The sequence below is a fragment of the Macrotis lagotis genome, chromosome 4 (assembly GCF_037893015.1).
Source record: "Macrotis lagotis isolate mMagLag1 chromosome 4, bilby.v1.9.chrom.fasta, whole genome shotgun sequence".
Taxonomy (NCBI): Eukaryota; Metazoa; Chordata; class Mammalia; order Peramelemorphia; family Peramelidae; genus Macrotis; species Macrotis lagotis.
The window spans coordinates 157,867,432-157,891,487 of NC_133661.1; the positions used below are offsets into that span (position 1 = coordinate 157,867,432).

A 24,056-nucleotide genomic window follows, 5' to 3' on the forward strand; every position below is an offset into this window, starting at 1 on the left:
TTTCTGAGTCCCTTCCAACTCTGAGATTCTATGATTATATGATCTTCTGAATGTTTAGTTCTATTGGGACCACTTATTAATGGTTTTCAGATATCATACGTCTCCCCACCCCCCAAGATTTATCCCAGTATCACACTTCTCTCATGATCCTTTTGTCAAAACTGTTCATCTTATGGAAGATGTAACTGAAGCACAGAGAGGTCCCCTTCTAAGCCTCCATTGTGATGATTACCTGAAATAGTCAGACAGATGACACATTTAGTTCAAAGCAAAAGCATTTGTTGGAACAGAGTAGGGAGAAAAGTACCAATAAAATTACTTTCACATAAACTTGGGGCAGACTCTCCCACAAATACACCCATCAATAAGGAAAGTGATCAAATATAAGGAATGGGACACACATGTGGAGAACATATGTGAAGGACCAATTTATACCTCCAGTGAAGTTTTTTTCATAATTTTGCTGCCCTGTTTCTTGGCTGAATATGATGCTTGAACTCACTGAGTTTGTTTTTTTATTGGGCATATATTTATTTACCTGCTGGCTGAATTCACTGATACTTCCAGCTTAGAACTCAGCTTGGCTAGGTCACTGTTGTACTTGTTAAATTTTTTAAAAAATTAAAAAAAATTATTTAAGGCAATGGTGTTAAGTGACTTGTCCAAGGCCACACAGCAAGGCAATTATTAAGTGTGTCTGAGGCCAGTTTTGAACGCAGGTCCTCCTGACTCCAGGGCCAGTGCTCTATTCACTGTGCCACCTAGCTGCCCCCTAAAAATTTTTTAAAGAAATTTTTAGAAAGAACTGGAACACTCATACTAGGAACAATAGGAAACATTAATTTCAGGTGCCTTGTGATCTCAGCTTTGAGGCCTGTTCTCTTCTAAGCAGCAGAATCCCAGTTCTAGGTGTCATAGTCTTTCTTTTTGATCTTCTTCATACAGAATGTTAGGCTTCAAGAAGTAATTTATCCTAGAATTATTTTCTCAGGCTATATGCAAACACATGTTTTCTATTGCTGTGTGTTTCTGTCATGGGAAGTCATTCCTATTTGGAGTGTGGAGTCAGAAGTCCCCTATCCCTTCTGTTGTAATCTGCAAAAAGGAAATAAATCCTTAAGTCAGAGCCTTTTAAAGAACTCAGTCCTTCCTCTGGAATTTATTCTTTTGGGGTTTTTTTTTTTTGAAAGGCAATGGGAGGGGTGGCTAGGTGGTGTAGTGGATAAAGCACTGGCCCTGGAGTCAGGAGGACCTGGGTTCAAATCTGGTCTCAGACACTTAATAATTACCTAGCTGTGTGGCCTTGGGCAAGCCACTTAACCCCATTTGCCTTACAAAAACATAAAAAACAAACAAACAAACAAAAGGCAATGGGGCTGTGTCTTACTTATTTTTTTATTTAGCTCTGATGTTATTTATTTTTGAATTTTGAATTTTTTACAATTTTTCCTCTAATCTTGCTTCCCTCCCCCCCCACCACAGAAGGCATTTTGCTAGTCTTTACATTGTTTCCGTGGTCTACATTGATCTAAGTTGAATGTGATGAGAGAGAAATCATATCCCTAAGGAAGAAAAATAAGGTATCATGCCTGATTGTTGCACTAATGGAATGAGCAAGTCTATCCAGGTTGGTTAACACTCCCATATTGCTGCCAGGCTGCACAGTATTCCTCTGGTCCTGCTCATCTCTCTCAGCATCAGTCCACACAAATCTTTCTGGGCTTCCCTGAATTCTCATCCCTCCTGGTTTCTAATAGAACCCAATAGTGTTCCATGACATACATATACCACAGTTTGTTAAGCCATTCCCCAATTGAAGGACATTTACTTAATTTCCAATTCTTTGCCACCACAAACAGGGCTGCTATGAATATTTTTGTACAAGTGACTTTTTCATACATTACTAAAATATTCTTGTTTAAGAGTAAACATAATATCCACCCCTCCAAAAAAAATATAGACCCTCATGAAAAATAAAGTAAAGGAAGGGGAAAAAATGTGTTTCAGTCTGTGTTCTGATATCATCAGTTCTGTCTCGGATGGATCACATTCTTTATGATAAGTCCATCGTAGAAGTTACTTCCATATTTTTGCACTGTTGCCATTGCTGATTGTAATTCCCTCCATCCATTCCACCCCACTATCATCTATTATATTTTCTCTCTCCTTTCATTCTGTCCCCCTTCTAAAATGTGTTATAGGGTGACTGAGTAGTGCAGTGTACTGATCACCAGCCCTGGGACCAAGAGGCCCCAAGCCCACATACCACTCCCAAGACCCAGCAACCACCCAGCCCTGTGGTCCCAGATAGACCACCCAATCCCAGACCCTTGCAAGAAGTTAAAAAGAAAATGTGTTATATCTGACTGTTCTCTCCTATGATCTACCCTCTCCTCTGTCACTCACATCTCCCACTTCTCTCCTTTTACTCTAGATATCTATACCCTATTGAGTGCAGATGTTGTTTGCTTTCTGAGCCATTTTTGATGGGAGTGAAGGTTCCCTCATTCCCCCTCACCTTCCCCCCTCCCATATCATTGCAAAAGCTCATTGTAAAAATAAAATAAAATAAAATAAAAAAATATCTTTTATACAAAATATCTTAGCCTATTCCACCTCTCCTTTCTCTTACCCCCAGTGCATTTCCCTTTTAGTCATTAACTCCATTTTTACAATATATTATATCTTTGGATTCAGCTCTCTCCTGTGCTGCATCTATAAAAACTCCTTCTACCTGCTCTATTAAATGAGAAGTTTCATATGAGTATTATCAGTATCAGTTTTCTACACAGGAATACATGCAATTCATCATCATTGAGTCCCTCATATTTTACCCTTCTCCATTCACTGTGTTTCACTTGAGTTCTGTATTTGAAGGTCAAATTTTCTGTTCAGCTCTGGTTGTTTCAACAGCAACATTTGAAATTCCCCTGGTTCATTGAAAGTCCATCTTTTCCATTGGAAGAGGATGTTCAGTTTTGCTGGGTTGTTGAGTCTTGGTTGCATTCCAGGCTCTTTTGCCTTCTGGAATATTATATTCCAAGCCCAATGTAGTTGCTGCTAAGTCCTGTGTGAGCCTGACTGCAGCTCCACAATATTTGAATTGTGTCCTGGCTACTTGTAGTATTTTTCTTTTTGACTTGGGAGTTCAGGAACTTGGCTATAATATTCTTGGGTATTGCTTTTTTTTTTTGAATTTCTTTCCAGGGGAGATTGGTGGATTCTCTCAATTTCTATTTTGCCCCCTGCTTCTAGGATATCAGGGCAATTTTCCTGTAGGACTTCTTTAAAAATGAAGTCAAGGCTCTTTTCCTGATCATGACTTTCAGGTATCCCAATAATTTTTAAATTATCTTTCCTGATTCTGTTTTCCAGATCAGTTGTTTGTTTTTCAATGAGATGTTTCACATTTTCTTCTAATTTTTCATTCTTTTAATGTTGAAGTATTATGTCTTGACTTCTCATAAAGTCATCAACTTCCTTCAGTTCCATTCTACATCTGAAGGATGTGTTTTCCTCAGAGAGCTTTCTTATCCCTTTTTCTATCTGACCAATTATGCCTTTTTAAAGCATTCTTCTCCTCAATAACTTTATGAACTGTTTTATCCATTTGACCTATGCTGGTTTTTAACATGTTATGTTCTTCAGCATTTTTTGGATCTCCTTGACTAAGCTGCTGACTTCTTTTTCATGTTTTTCCTGCATCTATCTCATTTCTTTTCCCAATTTTTCTTCTATCTCCCTTACTTGATTTTCAAAATCTTTTTTTGAGCTCTGTCACTGCCTGAGTTCAACTTCTGTGTTTCATGGAGTCTTTAGATGCAGAAGCTTGTACTTCCCTCATCATCAGATTGAGGAGGATTCTTGGGATAATAGACAATATATTTCTCAATGATGTTCCTCTTTTTTCTCTGTTTACTCATTTCTTCAGCCTGTGTCTGGTTTTGGGGGTGCTTCCTGAGCTTTTGAGTATTATTGGGACACCCGCTTTGGGGTTTTTTTTGGTACCCCCCACCAAGGACCTTTATTCCTCCAAGGGCAAATGCTCTCTTGTCTCTGCTTTGATATGTAGATGACCACTTTCACTCTCCTCTGCCCTGGAGCTGTGAGGAGGGGCCCTGCTATCTTAGCATGGAAGGCCAAACTGCAACCTGGATCTGAGTGTGGGCAAAGAGCAGAGTCCTGTCCCAGGGAGAACAGAGAGATTTCTCCTCTGTCTCCCCTGACCCCCTTACCATCTGTGAACTGTGTTCTGGAGGTGCAGGCTGTTTCCCCCTATTCTTGCTGCAGGTTCTGAGGCCTGTGCTCCTTACTCCATACTCATTCTGGTGTAGCAGAGTTCTCCCACTGTCCCTTCAAGCTGTTGCCAGTGATCACTGGACTGGGCTGCGCTGAGCTGAGCCTTGGTTTTTTCCCAAACCCCGGTCTTGGTGGAACACACCTTTCCTGCAGAACTTCTAAGTTATCTTGGACTGGGAAAATGTATCAATCAGCCTTTCTCTGGGTTCTGCCCCTCTAAATTTTGGTTAGTGTCATAATTTGTTGGCTTTTGGAGTTTTGGGGGGAAGGAGTTTCTGGGAAATGCTGCCTTCATGCCACCATCTTGGCTCCACCCTCCCAGCTAGGTATTTTTTAAGTGTCTGAGGCTGTAGTTGAACTCAGGTCCTCCTGACTCCAGGGCTGGTGCTCTATCCACTGTGCCACCTAATTGTCCCTAGAGTTGACTCTTGAGCTGGATGTCCACAGAATTGGACCCAATTGCTTTTTTTCAAGGCTCCCAAGGACAAGGCTGATCTTCAGCAAGATAATCACTAGAAGTTCCATCCTTCATTGGCTTCTTCAAATGATCCACACTCTTTTATGTTATTAGGTAATTCAGGAAACACATTTTTGTTCCCTTATCAGGTTGTTTATCAGTCAATCAATAAGCATTTATTAAGTATTATTTTGTTTATGTATGTATATGTATATATATATGTGTGTGTTATGTGTGTAAGTTTTGGCAAAGGAAGAGTCTGGACATGGAAATGGGTGTCAGAGTATTCCAACTTATCTCCAGGACTATTGTGTCATTAAGGGTGTGAGGAAAATACAGTCAGTATTGGAAGTGGTTGCCAGAATTGCAGTGTAGTCAAGGGGATTCCAGGTAACAATGAGGGCCATCAGAAGGAAAATGTGTAAGAAAAGGAAGTACTCAGAAAGAAGGGAAGGTTGTTTCCCATGGAATAAGAATTCCATAAGGCACAAGGGGTTGGGATGTGATTTGAGAACAACTGGGGTGTTAAAATAGTGAATCAGGTAGGAGATAGTTCATTCCAATATGACTGGATTTTCATTAATACAGAGACAGGGAAAGAAACAAAAGATAGGGGATTGTTAGTTATGGTATCTTAAATAGTGCTGCAGAGGGAGCTGCTAGATGGTGCAGAGAGCACTGGACATGGAGTCAGGAAGACTCTTCTTTCTGAGTTCAAATCTGAGCTCAGACACTTTCTATCTGTGTGACCATGGGTAAGTCACTTAACCCTGTTTCCTCATCTTTAGAATGAACTAGAGCAGGAAATGATAAACTGTTGCCAAAAAAAAAATCCCCAAAAGGGGTCATGAAGAGTCAGATATGACTGAATAGAAGGAACTAGATAGAAGGACTGTATCTGGGCTGCTCCTGGACAGCTGCTTCTTCTCTGGAAAGCTCCTTATATGCTCTGATGAGGTTGCTCAGGAAAACTCTACTCTCTTTGCAGACTCTCTGAATCTACCTTTTAAACATTTAAATAGATTCATGAAGTCATTGGTGTATATTCTCCCTCTACGATGGATTGGAGCCCCTTCATGTCTTCTTATCTTACCTCAAAAGAGCTAGTAAACCCCTAAAGCAGTATGTTTGTGCTAGGCCTCCTCCCCAAAAGGCAAGAGAGGGAATAGGTAAAGAGAAATTGCTCAAATGACTATGTCTGCAGCCCTTGCAGACATAGAAATTCTATTAACCCTCATTTATTTTGTTGTGACCTGCTTGAAATTGGGTTATTCACAAGTGCCTGGGGTCTATTCACCCTAGATTGGTGCCTTTGTAAAAAAAAAAAGACTTCAGCCTTCTTTTGTCTGCCTCAGTATAAAACCAAACAGTCCTTAACAGCCTTGGGCCACCATGAATTGGTTTCTAGTTTGAATAGAACCAATTTCCTGATTTCCTAAAGTTACTGTGGCAGCTTCATTTCCCAGAACTAGACCAAGGCTAGGACTGAAAGGTGATGGTGAGGCATGAGTCTCCTGGTACCCATAATGCTGTTTTTGTGTGTATGTGTGTGTTTTGTTTTTCCTGCATGGGAGTGTTTCAGAGGTTGTTTGTATGCTTTTAATAAAGCCTGTAGCTAGATTAGAAGAAGCTGGAGCTTTGCTTCTTTTCCTTGAGGTCCAGAAGTGCCAAACATATTGCCTTGAACTATTTACTCATTATTTCATGGCACTGGGCTTCCCTCCTCCATTAGAAAAACTGCCTGTGTCAGGGAAGTCTTTTTTTAACTCCTTTATTTCAAGAGTTATTGCACCTATTCAGTGGCAATTCTTCTCAGTTGAGTTTTAACTGCTAGTTCCCGTTGGCAAAGGGAGGTCATTGTTTACCCCTGCTGCTCAGTAGAGATGATTGACTGCTGTAACAGATTCAGGCAGGGCCACCAAGTTAAAGCCTGCAGTTCCTCCCCAAACACATGAACACCTGAAGTCATTTCCAGCTCTAGAGCTCTTATTAGATGAAGCTATGAGCTTATACCAAACCCTTCAGAGTGACAGGGGAAGGATTAATTTATTGGTTGGAACTGTTATTTTGGGGTCTCTTAGAGAAATGAGGAGGAACCTTAGACCAAATGATTTTACAGAATGAAGCCTGGGACTGTAATCTGAATGACTATTTTTATCTTGGATGAACTCTTTGGGATACCAAGCACAGTCACAGTTCACAGAAAGTCTGGTGGGAGGAAGAAATACAGACACAGAACAATTGCAGATCAGTACACTCACTGGGGGATCACATAGAAATGTATGCATAAAAGATTTCCCAGGATATCTACTTAGTGTAGTTGTGCTCATTCATTAAATCATAGAATTCAAGAAATAGAAGGAATCTCTGAAGTCAGATAATCCAGTCCAAAAGGAATTCCCATTATAATGTGACATTCTCTAGGGTTTACAGAGATCATAGGATTTAGAGCTGGAAGGAACCTTGGAAGTTATCTAACTCAGCCCTCTAATTTTACAGATGAAGAAACTGAATTTCAGAGAAGTGAGGTGACCTGCTCAAGGTAGTAGTAGAACTGGGATATGGACACATGGTCTCAGATGCCAGAGCAAGGCCCTTTCCCACTATGCTGGGAAATTTATAGCAATGATTAGCTCTTTTCATTTCAATCACTGGCAGTAATCACCACTTGTTCTCCATAAACACTTCAATTAAACATTGCCTCTGTCCAACATGGAAAGTGGCATAATTATTCATAATAAAAGTTATCTGTTCTTAGGATCTTTCCTGCTTTTCTATTGGTTGTTTATGTTTTCTTTTGATAATTGTTGTTGCTGTTGGTGGTGCTAGATTTAAAAAAAAAAAGCTTCTAGGTGTATACTGACTTTCCAGATATCTGTTATCTTCCATTCTCATTATATGTGGTTGGTGACCTCTTATAGTCCTTTCCAGTATAGAGTCCATGATCCTTTGATTCAGTCAACCTGGATTGACTCATAGAGTCAGAATATAAGAACTGGAGAGGAATTTTGGTGTCATCTAGTCCAGAAAAATCAAATTCAAATAGAAATGGGGCCACTAAAACATATATAAAGATCCTTGTGAATTGCATATTGACTTTCAAAATCAAATAACCTACTACATTCTTATTTGTAAATATTTCCCATTTTAATGTGATTCAAACTCTGTTTGGGAGAGGTTCTGGGGCAGCAGACACCTCTGACTTTATCCCACCACTTCATTTTTTTTTAATGGGGAAACTAATTCACAGGAGTGAAATGAATTCTATGATTTATAGCTAAATAGTAGCAGAATGAAAAACTAACTAAATAAAAACTAATGGAATCATAACTAAAATTCAGACCTCTTTATGCCAAGTGTAATTCTCTTTCTACCACACATACTATGATGTCTTCTCTGCTTTCTGTTTACACATGGAAATAAGCATTGTACCCTTCAAAGTAGTCAAAGTATAAGTCTTATGCTTATTCCTACAATGATAACTTTGCTCAAATAATTTTTTGGAGCTCCTCTTCTGAACAAGCTTTAGATTCTTTTGAATATTCTTAGTGATAGAAAATCTTTATCATCTGAGGATAGATTTCAGTTTTAAAATAGTCAGAAGTTACCTGGGGCTGTCTGGTGAAAAAGTGGGTGATAAATGTCATTTCTAATCAAAATGAAATGTCGCTATAAAGTAAGGAAAATGATTTTCTTTTACTGACTTAGGGCTTATAAACTGTCTATGAAGGGAATACTATGAAAAGATTTTCAGAATTATAGAATCATAACTTTCAAATAATATATTATTTATAATAATTATTATTATATTAGCTGCATTTAAATAATATCTACTATGTGCCTACAAATATCTCATTTGATGCTCATAAAAGCCCTGAGAGGGAGATACTTTCATTATTCTCATGTTATAGTTGAGGAAACTGAGGCAGATAGAGGTTCAGTGACTTGACCTCAGACACATATTGAGAGCATCTAAGGCAAGTTTTGATCTCCAGGCTCAGCGCTCTATCCATTGTACCACTTAGCTGCCCTTTAAAGACCATTTGGTGCAATCCCTCCTTTTTTTTTAGTGCCTAGCATAGTTCTTCATGTATATGTATGTGTGTGTGTGTGTGTGTGTGTGTGTGTGTGATATGCCTATGTCTTCTATGTTTGTTGGAATCTAAATGAACTTCTAAAGTTACACAACTAGTTCATGACAAGAATTAAGGCTTGAACTGGGTCTCTGGACTCTTTCACCATATCAGATTTAAAATGAGACAGAGACATTTAAAGTGGATCTGATGGGAAGAGGGAGCCCCTAAAATTTATAAATGAAGAAATGCTATGACTAATTGGTTTAAAATTATTTTTATATTTGTATGGAAGGTAATGAGAGACAGCAGTTGGCAAAAGATTAGCCTTAGAGCCATTTCACACATATTGGGTTGTATACATAGATACACTGATGATGGATCACAGACAATTCACTTACATCCTAAGACTGTTAGGGAAGAGAAAATGCTAATCTGAATTGGCAGAGGAGTTTCTACATCTAAAATTCTTCAGACAAATAAAATCACAGGTATCTGTGATATAGAAACACAGATACAGAGACAAATAGATAGATGGATAGATTGATAGAAAGATGGATGGATGGATGTGTGGATAGATGGATGTATTTAGATAGAAATTTAGATAGATTGATGGTTAGAGATATAGAGCTGGATGGATGGATAGATAGATGAAAGGTAGATGGAGAAAGATGAATGGATGGAGTTAGAGAGAGAGATGAATGAATATATATGAAGGTGTGTATATATAAATAGATAATATAAGTAGGGAAATATATAAATAAAAATAGAGATATAAATTGAGAAAGAAAGAAATAAGGAAGGTAGGAAGGAAATACTACTTATTTCACCAAGATCCCTGCCAAAGAATTGGGCTATGGACAGCAAAGATGGGTGCCCAAATGTGGGCTGGATCACTGTTTACTCATCCAGCAAATCTTGGAGTGGGATACAAGGAGGAAAACGGGGGAAGGAGGGAGGATTAAAATAAATATTTATAGACTAGAATACAAGTATGTGCATGTACATATATTTTATGTAGGGTATATATGTACATATATACCTATACTAAGTATATATACATTAAATATATAATTAATGTTTCATTAAGAATCATGATTTCACCAATTTAGATCTAGAAAGAGACTTCAGAAGTTACTGAGTCCGGCCCCTTCATTTTGCAGATAAGGAAACTGAGACCCAGAGATGTTAAATGTTTTGCTCAGGGTCACAATGTTAGTAGGTATCTGAGGCAGGATTTGAACCCAGGTCTTTTTAAATTTTAAGTTTGGCATTCTGTCTTCTTCACCATGCAAACTTATAATTATTACATCTTTGTGCTAGCATTATCTAGTCATTAATTTCTATGACTGGATTATGATTTCATTGAGGTCAAGATCCATGTCTAATAATTCTTCACTATCCTTGAAGCCTAACACAAGTCCAACACAAATTAGATAATAAATACTGGATTGATTGATTACAAATTAATTGGTTATAATAGAAAGAGGACTTTTTACATTTGAATTTTGGCTCTACTGCTGCTGCTTACATTTGTTGCAAATCATTTCCCCATCTGGGACTGGGTTCCCTCATCAATAAAATGATGTTTTCCCTAAGGACCCTTCCAACTCTTGATCCTATGATACAGAAATCCATGTTTAGAGATTCAACTAAAAGATATCAGGGAATCTCAAGTTTCAAGATTTAAACAAGCAGCCTTCTCCAAACTTTCCAAAGTTAGGGGTGATTACATAAGTCCTTTTCAGCCTTCTCCCTAGTCCACAAAGGACAATGAAGATACTGTTTTTTAGAATGAGGGGCCTCAAAAGATGGGGATAGAGAGAAGCAGCTATTTATTTGAGAGATAAGATGGCCAGAGACACTGAGGTCATCTTTCCTCTTTAAGGAAGTTTCTTATTAACTACATCAAATATAGTAAATAATTGAACAGAACTCACTGAAGGGGGTAGGGAAACAAAAAAGTTCATGACATTTTGGGGACTTGGAAATATGAAGACAATGACTTCATTGTCCTATGTGAGGGGACAGAATTCCAAATGGGTAAAGGATGTTTAGTTGTTGGGGGTGGTGAATATCTAGGGAGTTAATGGCAGTGGGTGCAAGTTTAGTAAATGAAATTTAGTAGGTTTCACATGGAAGCTCAATTTGGCCTGAGCTTCTTTGAGTTGTTGGATTTGGACAGTATCAGATTCCTGTGATTAAAGTATAAATCCATCCATCATTCATCCATTCATTCAAGTTTACTTCCTTTTAAACATTCTCCAATCCAGTTAGACTAGTTTCCTGGATGTTCTACATATGTGAAGTTCTATCTCCTGTCTCTTTCAAAGAAGTTGGCATGTGGGACCTCCTCAGTCCCACCTCTAAAAACACCTACTTTCCTTCCTTCATAGCACAACTTGATGCCAACTTCTTTATGAATGCACTTCTCTTCCAAAGCTCTTCATCCAGAGAAAGAACTGATAAATAGAAGTATGTATAGAATAATTTAACATATGTGCAAGTATACCTGTTTGTGCCAAATGGTAACCATCTCTAGGGAAGCAGGGGAGGGAAGAAAAATATTTACATGATAATTTTGTTGTATATTTGAAAGAAATAACAAATTGTGCATAGTAGGCTGTAGTTTCATGTACAGTCTTTTATTTTATTGTACCATGCATATTATGAAAATGCTTGTTTTATTCTATAAATTAAAAATAAAATTTAATAATAAAAAAGAAGGTAAACTCAGTGAAGGGGCTGTTCCATTTTTGCTTTTGAATTTCTAGTACCTAATATAGTTCTTCACATGCATGTAGTATTTTTGCTTATTAAATAACTGTTAATTAATTTGAAATTTTCATATATATTTCATTTTTCATTTATAATCATAAACACATACATATCTATATCTATATCTACATGACTTTGGTACTTTCTACAAGATTTTGGATAAGTGCTATGGGGAAATAGAAGAAATATATAAGATATGGTTTTTATGGGAATCCTGTATTGTAGTATAATAAGCTAGCTATATTTCCTGCCCTTAATTAGGTTTAATTTTAACTGGGAAGAGAAGAAGAGGAAAGGAGTAAACATTATACAGAACTTACTCTGTGTCATTTACTATGTTCAGTGATTTATAAATATCGGACATAAATATTTGATCCCTACAATAATGTGGTGGGGTAGATGCTACCCCAAATTCCTTTTTTACATTTGATGAAATTGAGTCAAATAGAAGTTAAGTACTGGCATGCCCAGGTTCACATTGCTAGTGTTAATCTTCCTGACTCCAGATCCAGCTCTCTATCCACTGCACTGTCAACTGCCTCTAACAAGACTAGAGGAGTTACAAGACAATTCATCCTCAGGTATGGTTGTGGTCACTTGGTTGTGTGGTTCTGATGAATAAATGTGGAGCCTCTGGAGTGAGCAAGACTGCTAACTGATACAATTATACAAGACTCCTTGAAGAAGACAAGTCTTATATTGGCACTGAAGCTTTGGTTTGGTAGTAAGGCTTCCTCAGAGCCCCTGGGAAATACACAGAAGATGTGTTCTGATACCAAAATGCCCAGAAGCAAGGGCCGGAACACAGCTTAGTCCCATCTGGGAGCTGGGCCTAGAGCCAAAGAGACGTGGGGGTGTTGGGGGGGGGGGTGTCTCTATGTGTGTGTGTGTGTATGTGTGAGTTAGTGAGATGTTGGAACACGTACAGAATGTGGACTAGACCCACAGTTTCCTCCTTTGCTGGAGTGTGAAATTCTCCTAGGAACAACCGAGGAGATGGCTATTCAGTTCCTACTCCAGATGGAGACATTTGAAAAGACATCAAGCCCTAGAGATATACTATTTAGGGCATGTTATAAGTTTAAAGTCTCCTATCACTCCTTTTCTCTTCTTCTCCCAACCAAATTACAGATTTGGAGAGTGACTAAAAAACCCTCACTTTTAGCTATGAGAAAGTTCTTCCTGCTCTTGTCATCACCAATATTCATGTCCTTGGATGGTATTTTACTCTATTCTTCTTCAGAATCATCTACCTTAAAATATTACTTTAGGGTCCTGGAAGTGAGGTGAACATTCCAGGTCAGGTTTTAGGAATATGTCAACATGAGAATAGACCATATTGTGCCTTTTTCTCAGATCCTGTCACCGAGATAAGTCTGTATTTCCCTTAATTGGCAGCATTTCCAAATGGAAATGTTTGATTGATGTTTCTGAGGGAATCCTGGGAAAGTTTATGGAAATTTCTGGCTTCTCTCAGCCATCCTGACTCCCCTCCCCCCCATACACCCATAGAAACTTGTGTTAATATGCTCAATCTTAATGCCAGAAGACCTATGGTACAACATATTTCCTTTCTCTTAGCAGAAATTTAATGGGCTGTAGATATGAATCAAGACTTATATTGTCAGATGTAGCCAATGTATGGATTGTGTAAAATCAATTTTTTGTTTTGAGGGAGAGTTGGGGAGACAGTTATTGATTACTATGTTTTAAAAGCATCAATAAGACATTAAATTTTTTTGAGAAGAAAAACAAAACCGTCTTTGAGGAAGGTTATTTACATACTCTCCTTTTTAAATCTCTCTTTCTTGTTCCATCTTCTATCCATAAGGTATTTTTCTTGCTTCCTGTGACTACTCAACTTTCAATAACTTGGGTCAACTCTCATTAGATAGTAATACCCTGATTCTGGGCCTATATTCATCTGTAAGATGGAGATATTAACTCATGTACAACCTTCATTGATGGGTTGTTCTGATAAAAGCACCTTATAAACCTTAAAGCATTATATAAATTTGAGTTGTTATTATTGCCATCAGTGTTAACTCATTAAATATTTCATTTCTTTTGGGAGATGGTCTCATTGAAATGTTGGAGAGGATCCAGTAAACCTGGTTCTTCCATTTGATGGGTATGATACCTCTACATTGGGTTAATAGTTTGAAGGGAGGGAGTTTAGGATGATGATAATAGCAATAGCTTATATTTATGCAACATTTTATTACAAGAATGCTTTACATACCTTGACTCATTTGATTCTCATACTTTTGTTGAAATCCTTTCATTAGCCAATTTTACAAATGAGAAAACGGAGAACTATAGAGGAAATGGAGATTGCTTAAAATTTCATAACTAGGATGTGTAAGATCCAGTATTTGAATCCAGAATTCTGACTTGAGGGAAACCAGATGGTACAGTGGACAGAGTCAGGAAGTCTCATCTTTGTAAATTCAGATCTAGTTTCAGACACTTATTAGTTGTCTGACCCTGGGCAAGTCACTTCACCTGTTTGCCTCAGTTTCTTCATTTGTAATATGAGCATGGTAATGATTCCAGTATTTTTGCCATGACCTAAATGGGATTATGAAGAGTCAGATACTACATCATATATGTATTGATGTCTATGTAAATATAAACTAAGAAATACATGACATCTGAGAATCAGGTCAGCTGTTTACATATTTAGCTGTCTCTTTGTAAGCAACAAACCAGACTAGGATTATGCTTCATCAGACTTAGTGATGTACACAACACCAAAAGGTTAAGTACTCTTCTACCTGGTGTTCTCTCAGGTCCCATTGAGGTCTAAGTTCTACAATCCTAGGACTGTAGAAGGGCTTCTCAAAATGTTCAAAGGAACCCGTATATTTAGGAGAAAATAGTAATGCTAGCAATAGCTTTCTGTCAAACAATATGAAATAATTATTTTTAGTGTTAAATAGACTTAATTTCTTTTACTTGTTCCCAAATTCTCTTTATTCCATATCACACATTTTATCTTGGGATCTTCTATATTTTCAGCCTCTCTACACCAGATCTATGGCTTCCATCAGTATATGTTAGGTTCAAGGGCACCTAAATTAATTTTAGGATACTTTACATTAAATGATCCGTAATGCACACAATACAGTAGAAAGTATGGGATTTGGAATCAAAACACCTGATTCAAATTCACATGAAGGATAGGGCTACCAGGTCTTTGCCCTAGGTCAGGAAATTTAAAAATATTGTCAGCAATGTCACAGGGTGGGCATCTTTCTTCTCTCTTTATCTGACATCTATGGGGGCTTTGGAGTGCTTTTTCTCCTTTAGTATCTTAGAAACCTAGTTCATTTGGGGGATGCAATTTGTTTTCCTGGATTCTGTAGTCCAGATGAACCTCCACTCCTCCTCTGAGGAAGTATCAGGACACTTTGCATACAAAAATAAGAGGTATACCTTAGTCCTTATGACTTAGGCTTTTAAGACACAATTTTGCCAATTCATTTAACCTCTCTGAGTCTCTGTTTTCTTATGTATCTTGGTACCTCTCATAGTTACTTGTATACTTTGATACTTGATGAATTTATTATTAAAAATAACAAAATTGACATTTATAGAGTGCTTTACATTCATTATCTCATCTGATCCTCATAACAACCCTGGGAGGTAAATTCTATTATTATTCCCATTTTTTTAAAGATCAGCTAAGATTTGTCCAGGGTTTCATATCTAGTAGATGTCTTGGGCAATATTTGAACCCAGGTCTTCCTGAGTTCAGTACTCTATCCTCTGTGCCAACTAGATGCTTCATTTTGGTGATATCATTGATGTAGGTTATCTCTTCAGAATGACAGATTTCAGGGTGGCTAGGTGTCGCAGTGGATAAAGCACCGGCCCTGGAGTCAGGAGTACCTGGGTTCAAATCCGGTCTCAGACACTTAATAATTACCTAGCCGTGTGGCCTTGGGCAAGCTACTTAACTCCGTTTGCCTTGCAAAAAAAAATAAAACCTAAAAAAAAAAGAATGACATATTTCAGGGTATATACATCTACTTATCCTGTAGGAGTCTTGTCTATGTCCTTCTATATACATTGTACATAGGTCTACTTAGCTTGATGATTGCCGTCCCATACAGATCAGAAATTCTTTTTTTTTTTTTTTTTTTTCAGGCAAGGCAAACGGGGTTAAGTGGCTTGCCCAAGGCCACACGGCTAGGTAATTATTAAGTGTCTGAGACCGGATTTGAACCCAGGTACTCCTGACTCCAGGGCCGGTGCTTTATCCACTGCGACACCTAGCCGCCCCAGGATCAGAAATTCTTAACCAGGAATCTCTGATTTAGAGGGGAAAGATTATTCATTTTGGGGAATATTGAATTTTGCTGTAGAGAAAAAGTTCAAATCTTTATTTCAGTATATTTGGTTTCTTTTGTAATCCTGTGTATTGTATTTTATTTTATTTTATACATTTGAAAACACCATTCTTAGTAGGAGTTCATAGACTGCCCCAGACTGCCAAAGGGGTTCATTATGCACCAGGCTATGAGCCCCCACTCCTCATCTTTTGACACTCCGGGATACAGTAGTTGTTCATCAACATTGTCTTTCTTCTCCTATTGTCTTACTCAACATACTTTACATTTTTTTTGGTGATGTAGTATTCTTTCTTGGTAATATACTGTAGGCTACTTGTAAGTTCATTGCTCATGCAGTCATATATTTTGACCATAGGATCATAGAATTGGAGCTAGAAGGGATCTCTGGAGCCATTTTGTCCAACTTCTTCATATATATGCTTGCAGATGAAGAAACTGAGACACATGGAGGCCAAGTAACTTGTTCAAGGTCACTCAGATAGTAAGTGTCTGTCATACCTATGTCTATTGCCTTTTTTGTGACCTCCCCACCAAAGTTTCACTCTTCAGACTGAAATATTCCAAGACTTAGACCATGCAAATATCACCAAAAGAATATTGATCTTTAAAGTATGGGCCTTTGTTTCAAGAAAAAAAATTAGGGGGGTCATTGAAGCTCTTCACAATTTCCACCAAATATTCCAGTTCATTGTCTTCCCCAATTCTGTCCTGGGTCCAACTCACTGTGCATTCTCATTGTTCAAGATACATGTGCATACTGATGGACAAGCTCTATGTGCTTGCAATTCAAATATGATACATTGTATCTTGTATATAGTAAACACTAACTTGCTGACTGAATGTTCCTTGCTTTTGTGAAGATTTAATCTAAGATGGTAATAATGGTCAACATACAGTTCTATTTGGCTTGAAAAGGTCTTCTCAAATTGAGTCTCATTTGATCTTCCTAACAACCTTATGAGGGAGATTATGCAAGTCTTATCCATGTTTTATAGTTGGGGAAAAAATAAGATTCAAACAGGTAGCATGAATTGAGAAGGAAAACATTTCTTCTGACTCTAAATCCAGTGTCCTTTAAAAAAAGACATTACGGCAGGATGTAAAAGGATAGATGTCTGTGCATCTTATATTGGGGTGGCAGACTTCTAGCCTTCCCAGGCATTGTTCTGGATTATTCAGCACAAATCCTGTCTGGGATTTATCACAATTCCTGGAAAATGCCAATTGTATTCTTTCTTCTATCAGACCTTTTCCTTCCATATGGAGCAAGGCCAGTGGGTCACTAAAGGCCTTCAAATGGGTCTGTTTACTTCATTGGAGCAGCCTTGTGTCTCCTCCCTGGCTTTGGGACAATGGCATTCCTGAAAAGGGAGAAAGAGGAAGGGAACAGAAGAGGAAGAGGGCTGGGAATGGAAAGGACCAGGGAGGAAGATAGGAGCGTGACCAGAAGGATAAAAAGAAGGGTAGAGAGAGGGAGATGGTAAGAAGAAATAAACGTAAAGAAAGGAATAAGGCATAGAGAAGGAGGGAGAGAAGGAAGACTTAGGAAGAGAAAGAAGAGAGAAAACAGAAAGGTAGAAGGGAGTGAAGGAGGCTGATTTTCTTAGTGTATTAAACTATGCCTTAGAATTCTTGAATTGTCCCAGCTGCTTCCCAGCGTCCAACCACACACAAACAGACAAAAGTCACCAGCTGATTTCAGAAGTTGGGTTGCCTTCAGACTTGTGGCCAAGGGCTCCCTGGCTCCACTTGATTGCCCTCAGAATGAGGACAACATTGTTCAGTTAGTCAGCAGTCTTGGATTTTAGGCCTGAAAGGCTGGGAGTGGGGGTTCTCTTCTGACACCCCTAAGTCTCAGTTCTTTGGGAAATCTTCCATCCATTTATGGATTTTGCTGTTTTGCTTCACTTTTTACTTCCCACCCCCAGTGACCAGTGACTTCCAGACTATTCAGAAGAATCAGGTGATGTGACTAGCTCTTCTCTACTTTCTGGTGGAGAAACTAAGGAACAGAGGTGGGAAGTATATCAAAGAAGAGCAAGTGATTCAAGAGATATAGAAGAGAGGGAGGACCAGGTACAAAGCATGTCAACCATCACTCTCAGCCCAGTGGGTTGTTTTTTTTTGATGACCATTTTCTAAAACAAGGCAGGACGTGTTAGAGGGTCACTGAGTCAGGTTCTGGACCCTAGAGCTGCCCTGGAGCTTCAGTAATACCTGAAATAGTATAGTGTTGGTCTTAGGCAGTCTCTCTAGACCCATTGAAGACAGACAAAGAGAGAGAATGTATGTATGTATGTATGTGTGGAAGGAAAACTTTACAAAGGGGAAAAAGCACATGGGAAAGGAGAAGGGTGCTAAGAGTCAAGTATACAATAATATAATGAAAAGAGCAATGCATCTGTAGTCTAGAGGACCTGGGTTCAAATCCCAGCCCTGCCACTTACTACCTGTGGATCCTTTGAGAAGTTATTTTATCTCTCTGGGCCTCAATTTCTTGTCCATGAAATGAGGGAGTTTGACTAAATGTCTTTGTCTCTGTTCATCCGTATGTCTTTGTTTGTCTCTGTCTCTGTCCCTCTCTCTTCTGTCTCATCCCTTCCAAATTTATAACTATGATCCCAAATCCAAAGAGATAACTGTGACAAAGGGTTTATTTCACAATTTCTATGATTTCTTTCCTGGTACTTTTGATAGAGCCTTGGGAGGGGCAGGAGCAAAAGAAATGGAATCCAATTCTTTATATCACATACAGATATATTCCCCAAGAACAGTGGGGGTGGGGGTGGGGGTAAGTGAAGCCTGTTCCCTTGACCCCAACAGTCCCTTTATCCCTTCTGGCCTGGGCTCATACTGTAGCCCCATTGTGTCCAAAACTGTGTCTCTCACAAATTCTTACTGATGGGCCTGTTCTCTAAGATGGGCCTGAGGCTGGAGGTTCCGGCTCCAATGTATTATGCATCAGCCTCTTGGACAAAGCTTCTGTGTGTGGTAGGGATAGAGGGGTACTGCTCTTCACAGTGTTGATGTTCATAAGGAAGGAGGGGAGCCTGGAGAGGATGGGGCTGGAGGGATCTGTGCACCAGACATTAGGGCCTTTACAACTGAGCCCAGCAATAGGGAAGGAGGCTAATTGGCAAGATTCCTGGAGCAAGGGGGAGCTGGGTGTGTTGAGAGGCAATGTGGTGTTATATAAAGACCATTGGATTGGCACTCTTACTGAGTGACCTTAGGAGGGCCTCTACATTTATTTTCCCATTTTCAAAATGGTGGCTTGGACTAAATGACCTTTCACAAAGGTGTGCTGGAGATCTCTGGGGGAAATGTATTCAGGATACCTTTTTAAGTTTAATTGGCATGATTAAGATTTTCTTCATTGCTTTCTTAAATGTGAATAATCAAGAAAAAACAACAAATCAGTTCTTTGATGTGTAGCTTTTGCTGATTTCTGAAGTGTAAATGCTTACTGAAAATTCAACCACCAACTCTCCTCTCTCCATCAATCCATCACCCATACCCAGTAAGGTACCATTTAGTTCCAAATCTACAATTCTATGAATGAACATTCTTAACAATAAACAAAATAAAAGAATAAATCATTCTTTTTATTTTCTATTACTTTGTGACTGTCTAAATATATTGAGATTTACTAGATAATTAAAGTATACCTCCCTCTCTCAATTACTCCATCTTTGACCACTTGATTAGCTGTGTGACTTTGAACAAATCATCTTTTTAGGTCTCAGGTTCCTTACAGTGCTAAAATTCTACAATTTTATTGATTATGTTTCTCTTGTCCCCCACCTTTTCCATTTTGATTTCCCTAAAAATTCTAATCCATGGTGAGCTCCCCAAGAAGTTTCTTAATGCCAGCAACACTGTACCATTCATTTCAGCACATCATCATATACTGCCTTGTATTGTTGGTGAAATTTCCATTAGTCCTATCTTCTCAACTAGGCTGCAAGCTCTTTAAAAAACAAAGACTATATCTTTTCCTTTGTTTTTATAGAGCTCACTGCACTTATTAGGGGGCTAAGCACATTAAAAAATTAAGTAAATAATTGTCAAATAAATGAATAAATAATCTTGTTGGAAAACAAAGAAATTAGTCCCAGTTTACTTGGACCTTGAGTCTTCTGCTTGAGTTGACAACAAATCCTTTGGCTTGAATCTCTTACAAAACTCTGAGACATTAATGAAATTCAGCAAATAATTCAAACATCAAATTATCTATTAAACTCCTACTAAATTCAAGATAGGGTGAAAAAAATGTAACTCTTCTTGTCCTCAAGGAGCTTATTTTCTACTGTTGGATATAACATGTACATTTCACATTGAATATCTGAAAGAGCTGTGATTTCACTGTAGGAAAACTCAACAGGATTTGACAAATAATTGAGTCTGGAGGGAGAGAGAAGAGTCTAGACTGACTCTTCAGATCAGTCACCTGAGGAATGACGGGTAGGATTATGAGTGCCATCAGTACAGAAAGAAGTTTAGGAGGAGAAAAGTTGTATTTTGGACATCTTAAAGGATGTTCAACTGGAGATGTCCAACAATAGTTGGACTAGAACTGGATCAGGAGAAAGGTGATAGCTGGATAGATTTGGGAGTAGCTGTGTAGAGAGAATTATTTACTCACTTAATCCAAAGAGCTCACCTAGAGAGAACACGTAGGAAGGAAGATTAAAAAAGAGAACTTGAGACAGAGTCTTGAAGAGAAAACTTTGCAAATGTTAAATAAAATACATATTGAGGTCCATTCTTCTAATTGATGACTCCATCTCCTGTAGCACAACTTCTTGAGATCCCCCTCTTCTTCCCTCTCTAGCTCTTCTTTATATATTCTTTTCCTCATATGAACGTAACCACCTTAATGATAGGGACTATCATTTACTTATGTTTTCTGTACCCCCAATTCTCTCTCTCTTTCCCTCCCTTCCTCCCTCTCTATCCCTTCCTTTCTTGCTTCCTCCTTCCCTCCCTTCTTTCCTTTCTACCCTCCCATAATTCCCTCTCTTTCTCTCCCCTTCCTCCTTTTCTCTTCTTTCCTATTTATTCCTTTACTTTCTTTCCCTTTTTATTTTCTTCTCTCTCCTTTTCCTCCCTTCTTTCTTTGTCTCTGTTCATTTTTGTCTCTTTGTCTCTGTCTCTGTCCCTCTCTCATCTGTCTCATCTGTCCATCTGAATGAGTGACTAAATGAATCATTAATTAGGCTGCCTTGTTGGAAAGCATCCAGAATTTTTCCTAGTTCCCTTGAATTTGGAGTGTTCCTGTTGTAGTTGATAGTAATATTTTGGCTTAGACCTTTACATCCTGCAACTCTTTGAGAAGATGGTACAATGTAGGAACTGTAGGAAGGACAATTTAGAACAAATAATAAGATAACTCTGTCCTCTGGGGCAGTGGGGAAAGATCATTATTAATAGCATAGTGTTGGTGGGGAGAAACTAATTCTTAGCTAGGAGGGAAAGCATTATACATGCAGAATCCTGACCATTTTAAACCAGCCTTGGCCTCAATTCAGAGGAATGGTTACAGTTATTTTAACTTGTCTGAATTATTAGTGCCATTTGGAAGAAGGGCAGTAGCAGTACCAAGATTAAGCTATTTCTGGTTTGTCTGAGCAGAAGAAACAAAACTATAAATAACAAATTAGTATTATTGACCTATAATGAGCATAGCTCTATAGCAGGTCTTAGTAGGGGGCACAGTAGAATTAATGATGATAATGTGATCCAGCTCCAGAGTGGCAGCTTCTACAAGGGGACTCTACTTAGGGCTCAGACAAGCCTGGGTGTATTAAGGGGTTACTAATTCCAAAGCAGGGTAGGATCAGACTTCTCTCATTTTCTTTCTTTTTTTTTTTAGGTTTTTGCAAGGCAAATGGGGTTAAGTGGCTTGCCCAAGGCCACATAGCTAGGTAATTATTAAGTGTCTGAGACCGAGTTTGAACCCAGGTACTCCTGACTCCAGGGCCGATGCTTTATCCACTACACCACCTAGCTGCCCTGCTCATTTTCTAATTTATTGCTGACCTTCCTACTCCCCAGGAGAAACTTCAGGGAAATCTCTAAATATTATTTAGGTTGGTTTCATATTTAGGCTTACCCCCAAAGTGAGTAATAACTTACTTTCCATAAAAAAATATTTATTATATTGGACAGTAGTTTATTTCCTCAACTACTGAAAATGCTTATAATACTAAAGACTCATAAACCCACACAACAAATACAGAAACATGAAACCATAACCCATGATGCACTTCATCCTTTCCCAAAGATTAAAGAAGGTACCAAGGAAAAATATCTTCTCTGCAATTTTTCTTATCTGCTCACTGAGCAGATGGTTTTTTCCAAATTCTAGCCCACCATCTTTGATGGAATCCCAGTCATTGACAGCCAATCAGGAATTGTTACATCACCTCATTAAGGTTCATGTCCTTCAGCAAGCAGTCAAAACATACATCCCACAGAGAGATCAGAACTGAACCAGTTCCCTAGAAGGTAACGGGTGGTACCAAATCCATGGATCTTTCCTGTTTACCACAATTACACTGACAATGATGATGACAATGACAGCAACAATAACAACAACTGATATTTATATTATAGCTTTTTTTTTTTTGCCAGACCTGTGATTTCATTTATAGTGCAAATGCCCTATGAAGATCTTCTATCATTACTTTATCTTTAACTGAAAGCTAGGTAATGTAGTGTGTCAGGAGTCAGGAAGACCTGAGTTCAAATTTGGCTTAAGACTGTGATCCTGGACAAGTCACTTAACTTTTATTGCCTCAATTTCCTCAACTACAAAAAGAGGATAATAATAGGATTGTTGTGAGGATCAAATGAGATAGTTGCAGATAAGAGAATATATTTTATAAAGTCCTTAAGTATAGTGTCTAGCATTAGTAAATGTTTGGTTCCTTCCTTCCTTCCCTCCTTTCCTTCCTTCCTTCCTTCCTTCCTTCCTTCCTTCCTTCCTTCCTTCCTGTACCTGAACAAAAATGTTCTTTTGAACATATCTGACAAGGTGTTATATAGTTTTGAAGAAAAACCTGTTTATTCCCCAAGTCAGCCAGTCTACTCTATCTGTTAAGGGAGATTTTCCTTACCTATGTGACCCTGGGTAAGGGTTACTTAACTCCTGTTTGCCTCAGTTTCCTCATCTGTAAAATGGAGATAATAACAGCACCTACCTAGCAGGGTTGTTGTATCAAAAATGATAATATTGGTAAAACACTTAGTTCAGTAGGTACTACCACATGATAGTTACTGTCTATTTGTCTACTTGTTACTGTCTACTGTCTACTTGTATTCATTCCATTCCCTTTAACTTAGAGAGTCTTACCTGGGACACTGAGAGGTTAAGTGACTTATTTGGGTTTATGGAGTTAGTATTTATCAGAGATAGGACCTGAACTCAGGCTCCCTGACTCTGAAGTCAGCTCTATTCAATACACCACTATATTTCTCACATATTATTTTATGGCAAAACAATCTTTCTATACACACACACACACATAATTGTATACACACAACACACATATTTATACATATATAATACCCACATATGTATATATATATATATATATATATATATATATAATACCACACATATTTATACCTATAAATACACACAAAACAGTGATGGAACAGTATGACGAGCAATTATTTAGCTATTCTTATTTACTCCAATCCTGTAGTCATGCTTTGCCTAGATGGAGTTTCCTTGTATAAGAATTCTATTTGTTTTGGGAAGTTGTAACTAAATGAGCCCCCCAGGCAGAGATAGTGCCCTGGAATTGCATTTATCTTTCACCTATCTCCAGGAACAGTCTTCATTCTATTGTCTCTTTTCAGCTACATTCTCATAATAAGAGCTCAGGCTACCTAATGCTTGTGGTTTAACACTACTTAAAAAGATAGAGACTAAATTTTAAAACTAAAAAAGTAAGCAGATTTTCCTCATACCCAGAAGAAAAAGTTCAAGAGGAGAAAAGAAATGTAAAATTATTATCACCTTGGTATCCATAACTTGAAAGAAGATAAGATTAGGAGAAGCTTAAGTTCCACAACCAATTA

General features: G+C 38.2%; 1 protein-coding gene across 3 annotated transcripts in view; it reads left to right on the plus strand.

Moving 5' to 3' along the window:
- Positions 1 to 24,056, plus strand: part of CORO2B (coronin 2B) — a 227,191-nt gene that overhangs the window by 45,860 nt on the left and 157,275 nt on the right. Inside the window, exon 2 of one of the 3 annotated variants that reach the window (XM_074234492.1) lies at positions 16,321 to 16,446. The exons of the other annotated variants lie outside the window; for them this stretch is intronic. The gene's annotated coding sequence lies outside the window, so the exon portion shown is untranslated. The remainder of the gene's footprint in view (positions 1 to 16,320; positions 16,447 to 24,056) is intronic. 3 annotated transcript variants of the gene reach the window in all.